The following is a 6,000-nucleotide window of genomic DNA, read 5'->3' as shown; positions in this document are numbered from 1 at the left end:
GTTGCACCACCTCACGCGCTGCCGCTGCGTCGCCCCTTCGAGCCGTAGTGCCGCGGCCCGCGGTAAACCGCCGCACCGAGGCCCTCTGCTCCAGGCCATCCCCGAGGCTACACCGACCCTCCCGCTGCCGCTGCGTCGCCCCGTCGGGTCGTAGCGAGTGTGGCACGCGATCCCTGCAACCGCCCTGAGGTCTTCCCCACCGTCGCCTCGACCTGCCCGCCACCATTGTGTCACCCCTTCGGGCCGTAACGCTCGGCCCACGGTCCACCATCGTCCACGCACGTTGACTTCCACATGATATGCGCCGAGCCACCTCCCTTGGCGCGGGAACATCACCGTTCGCGCCGGTCTTCGTCACGCTGTCGGGTTCATTATCGCCTACTTCGAGCACCACCGTCGTGCTCCTTCTCTAGCCGCCGCTGCCTCCTTAGGCCGCCGTCGCTGCTCTTCTTCCGCGGGTCCACGGTGACTACCTCGACACCGGCGACCCTCGACTCGACACCGAGCACAGCGTTCTTCGCATGGCTACCTCGACTACGGCTACACCACCTATGCTCTCAGCTACCTCTACAAACGGCACAAAGGTCTACCGCCTTGCTTGAGAAACCTCGTTGGTTTCCACTCCAGCCATGACTCCACGATGCATCGACCGTTAAGACTATGTGGGGGGGTGTCCGTTGGCTTACCTTCGGATTATTCTCCAGTCTCACCGTCTGCGTCGCTACCGTTGTGACTGCGGGGGGTTGTTGAGTATCATGATTATTAGGAAAGCTAGGATAGCGTAGGATATTATTCTACCTACCTTGTACTCCAAGATGATCATGTACTCCTATATATATACCCATAAGGCTCAAGCAATACAACAACAACTATTCCACCAATCCTCTCTCTCCCTTCTAACAGTAATACTGTTGGAAATATGCCCTAGAGGCAATAATAAATTGGTTATTATTATATTTCCTTGTTCATGATAATCGTTTATTATCCATGCTAGAATTGTATTGATAGGAAACTCAGATACATGTGTGGATACATAGACAACACCATGTCCCTAGTAAGCCTCTAGTTGACTAGCTCGTTGATCAATAGATGGTTACGGTTTCCTGACCATGGACATTGGATGTCATTGATAACGGGATCACATCATTAGGAGAATGATGTGATGGACAAAGACCCAATCCTGAGCCTAGCACAAGATCATGTAGTTCGTATGCTAAAGCTTTTCTAATGTCAAGTATCATTTCCTTAGACCATGAGATTGTGCAACTCCCGGATACCGTAGGAGTGCTTTGGGTGTGCCAAACGTCACAACGTAACTGGGTGGCTATAAAGGTACACTACAGGTATCTCCGAAAGTGTCTGTTGGGTTGGCACGAATCGAGACTGGGATTTGTCACTCCGTGTAAACGGAGAGGTATCTCTGGGCCCACTCGGTAGGACATCATCATAATGTGCACAATGTGATCAAGGAGTTGATCACGGGATGATGTGTTACGGAACGAGTAAAGAGACTTGCCGGTAACGAGATTGAACAAGGTATCGGGATACCGACGATCGAATCTCGGGCAAGTGTCGTACCGATAGACAAAGGGAATTGTATACGGGATTGATTAAGTCCTTGACATCGTGGTTCATCCGATGAGTTCATCGTGGAACATGTGGGAGCCAACATGGGTATCCAGATCCCGCTGTTGGTTATTGACCGGAGAGTCATCTCGGTCATGTTTGCATGTCTCCCGAACCCATAGGGTCTACACACTTAAGGTTCGGTGACGCTAGGGTTATAGAGATATTAGTATGCGGTAACCCGAAAGTTGTTCAGAGTCCCGGATGAGATCCCGGACGTCACGAGGAGTTCCAGAATGGTCAGGAGGTAAAGAATTATACATAGGAAGTGCTATTTCAGCCATCGGGACAAGTTTCGGGGTCACCGGTATTGTACTGGGACCACCGGAAGGGTCCCGGGGGTCCACCAGGTGGGGCCACCTACCCAGGGGGGCCACATGGGCTGTAGGGGGTGCGCCTTGGCCTATATGGGCCAAGGGCACCAGCCCCAAGAGGCCCATGCGCCAAGAGAAGAGGGAAAGGAAGAGTCCTAAAGGGGGAAGGCACCTCCGAGGTGCCTTGGGGAGGAGGGACTCCTCCCCTGGCCGCACCCTTCCTTGGAGGAAGGGGCAAGGCTGCGCCTCCCCCCTCTCCCTTGGCCCTATATATAGTGGGGGGAAGGGAGGGCAGCCCAACCCAAGCCCTGGCGCCTCCCTCTCCCTCCCATGACACATCTCCCTCCTCCCGCAGCGCTTGGCGAAGCCCTGTTGGAATCCCGCTACTTCCACCACCACGCCGTCTTGCTGCTGGATCTCCATCAACCTCTCCTTCCCCCTTGCTGGATCAAGAAGGAGGAGACATCGCTGCTCCGTACGTGTGTTGAACGCGGAGGTGCCGTCCGTTCGGCGCTAGGATCATCGGTGATTTGGATCACGACGAGTACGACTCCATCAACCACGTTCTCTTGAACGCTTCCGCGCGTGATCTACAAGGGTATGTAGATCCACTCCTCCCTCGTTGCTATATGACTCCATAGATAGATCTTGGTGACACGTAGGAAAATTTTGAATTTCTGCTACGTTCCCCAACAGTGGCATCATGAGCTAGGTCTATGCGTAGTTTCTATGCACGAGTAGAACACAAAGTAGTTGCGGGCATTGATTTTGTTCAATATGCTTGCCGTTACTAGTCTTATCTTGATTCGGCGGCATCGTGGGATGAAGCGGCCCGGACCGACCTTACACGTACTCTTACGTGAGATTGGTTCCACCGACTGACATGCACTAGTTGCATAAGGTGGCTAGCGGGTGTCTGTCTCTCCCACTTTAGTCGGATCGGATTCGATGAAAAGGGTCCTTATGAAGGGTAAATAGCAATTGGCATATCACGTTGTGGTTTTTGCGTAGGTAAGAAACGTTCTTGCTAGAAACCCATAGCAGCCACGTAAAACATGCAAACAACAATTAGAGGACGTCTAACTTGTTTTTGCAGGGTATGCTATGTGATGTGATATGGCCAAAAGGATGTGATGAATGATATATGTGATGTATGAGATTGATCATGTTCTTGTAATAGGAATCACGACTTGCATGTCGATGAGTATGACAACCGGCAGGAGCCATAGGAGTTGTCTTAATTTATTTATGACCTGCGTGTCAACATAAACGTCATGTAATTACTTTACTTTATTGCTAACCGTTAGCTGTAGTAGTAGAAGTAATAGTTGGCGAGACAACTTCATGAAGACACGATGATGGAGATCATGATGATGGAGATCATGGTGTCATGCCGGTGACGATGATGATCATGGAGCCCCGAAGATGGAGATCAAAAGGAGCAAAGTGATGATGGCCATATCATGTCACTATTTGATTGCATGTGATGTTTATCATGTTTATACATCTTATTTGCTTAGAACGACGGTAGTAAATAAGATGATCCCTCATTAAAAATTTCAAGAAAGTGTTCCCCCTAACTGTGCACCGTTGCGAAAGTTCGTCGTTTCGAAGCACCACGTGATGATCGGGTGTGATAGATTCTTACGTTCACATACAACGGGTGTAAGACAGATTTACACACGCGAAACACTTAGGTTGACTTGACGAGCCTAGCATGTATAGACATGGCCTCGGAACACAAGAGACCGAAAGGTCGAGCATGAGTCGTATGGTAGATACGATCAACATGAAGATGTTCACCGATGATGACTAGTCCGTCTCACGTGATGATCGGACACGGCCTAGTTGACTCGGATCATGTAATCACTTAGATGACTAGAGGGATGTCTATCTGAGTGGGAGTTCATAAGATGAACTTAATTATCCTGAACATAGTCAAAAGGTTTTCGCAAATTATGTCATAGCTCGCGCTTTAGTTCTACTGTTTAGTTATGTTCCTAGAGAAAATTTAGTTGAAAGTTGATAGTAGCAATTATGCGGACTAGGTCCGTAAACTGAGGATTGTCCTCATTGCTTCATAGAAGGCTTATGTCCTTAATGCACCGCTCAGTGTGCTGAACCTCGAACGTCGTCTGTGGATGTTGCGAACATCTGACATACACATTTTGATAACTACGTGATAGTTCAGTTAAACGGTTTAGAATTAAGGCACCGAAGACGGTTTTGAAACGTCGCGAAACATATGAGATGTTTCGAGGGCTGAAATTGGGATTTCAGGCTCGTGCCCACGTCAAGAGGTATAAGACCTCCGACGATTTTCTTAGCCTACAAACTAAGGAGAAAAGCTCAATTGTTGAGCTTGTGCTCAGATTGTCTGAGTACAACAATCATTTGAATCGAGTGGGAGTTGATCTTCCAGATGAGATAGTGATGTTTCTCCGAAGTCATTACCACCAAGCTGCTAGAGCTTCGTGATGAACTATAATATATCAGGGACATATATGATGATCCTTGAGATATTCGCGATGTTTGACACCACAAAAGTAGAAATCAAGAAGGAGCATCAATTGTTGATGGTTGGTGAAACCACTAGTTTCAAGAAGGGCAAGGGCAAGAAGGGATACTTCATGAAACGGCAAATCAGCTGCTGCTCTAGTGAAGAAACCCAAGGTTGAACCCAAACCCGAGACTAAGTGCTTCTGTAATAAGGGGAACAGCCACTGGAGCAGAATTACCCTAGATACTTGGTAGATGAGAAGGCTGGCAAGGTCGATAGAAGTATATTGGATATACATTGTGTTAATGTGTACTTTACTAGTACTCCTAGTAGCACCAGGGTATTAGATACCGGTTCGGTTGCTAAGTGTTAGTAACTCGAAATAAAAGCTACGGAATAAACGGAGACTAGCTAAAGGTGAGCTGACGATATGTGTTGGAAGTGTTTCCAAGGTTGATATGATCAAGCATCGCACGCTCCCTCTACCATCGAGATTGGTATTAAAACCTAAATAATTGTTATTTGGTGTTTGCGTTGAGCATAGACATGATTGGATTATGTCTATCGCGATACGGTTATTCATTTAAGGAGAATAATGGTTACTCTGTTTATTTGAATAATACCTTCAATGGTCTTACGCCTAAAATGAATGGTTTATTGAATCTCGATCGTAGTGATACACATGTTCATGCCAAAAGATATAGGATAGTAATGATAGTACCACCTACTTGTGGCACTGCCACTTAAGTCATATCGGTATAAAACGCATGAAGAAGCTCCATGTTGATGGATCTTTGGACTCACTCATTTTTGAAAGGATTGAGACATGCGAACCATGTTTTTGGTAGATATGCATGAAGAAACTCTATACAGATGGATCGTTTGGACTCACTTGATTTTGAATCACTTGAGACATGCAAATCATACCACATGGGCAAGATGACTGAAAGCCTCGTTTTTCAGTAAAATGAAACTAGAAAGCAACTTGTTGGAAGTAATACATTTTGATGTGTGCAGTCCAATGAGTGCTGAGGCGTGTAGTGGATATCGTTATGTTCTTACTTCACAGATGATTTGAGTAGATGTTGAGTATATTTACTTGATGAATCACGAGTCTGAATTATTGAAAGGTTCAAGTAATTTCAGGGTGAAGTTGAAAGATCGTCGTGACAAGAGGATAAAATATCTATGATATGATCATAGAGATGAATATCTGAATTACGAGTTTGGCACAGAATTAAGACATTGTGGAAATTGTTTCACAACTAATACAGCCTGGAACACCATAGTGTGATGGTGTGTCCGAACATCATAACTGCACCCTATTGGATATGATGCATACCATGATGTCTCTTATCGAATTACCACGATAGTTTATGGGTTAGGCATTAAAGACAACCACATTCACTTTAAATAGGGCACCACGTAATTCCGATGAGATGACACCGTATGAACTATGGTTTAGAGAAACCTAAGCTGTCATTTCTTAAAAGTTTGGGGCTGCGACGCTTATGTGAAAAAGTTTCAGGCTGATAAGCTCGAACCCAAAGCGGATAAATG

Source organism: Triticum aestivum, chromosome 6A, assembly GCF_018294505.1.
Source record: "Triticum aestivum cultivar Chinese Spring chromosome 6A, IWGSC CS RefSeq v2.1, whole genome shotgun sequence".
Taxonomy (NCBI): Eukaryota; Viridiplantae; Streptophyta; class Magnoliopsida; order Poales; family Poaceae; genus Triticum; species Triticum aestivum.
Note: the sequence above shows the minus strand (reverse complement) of the source record.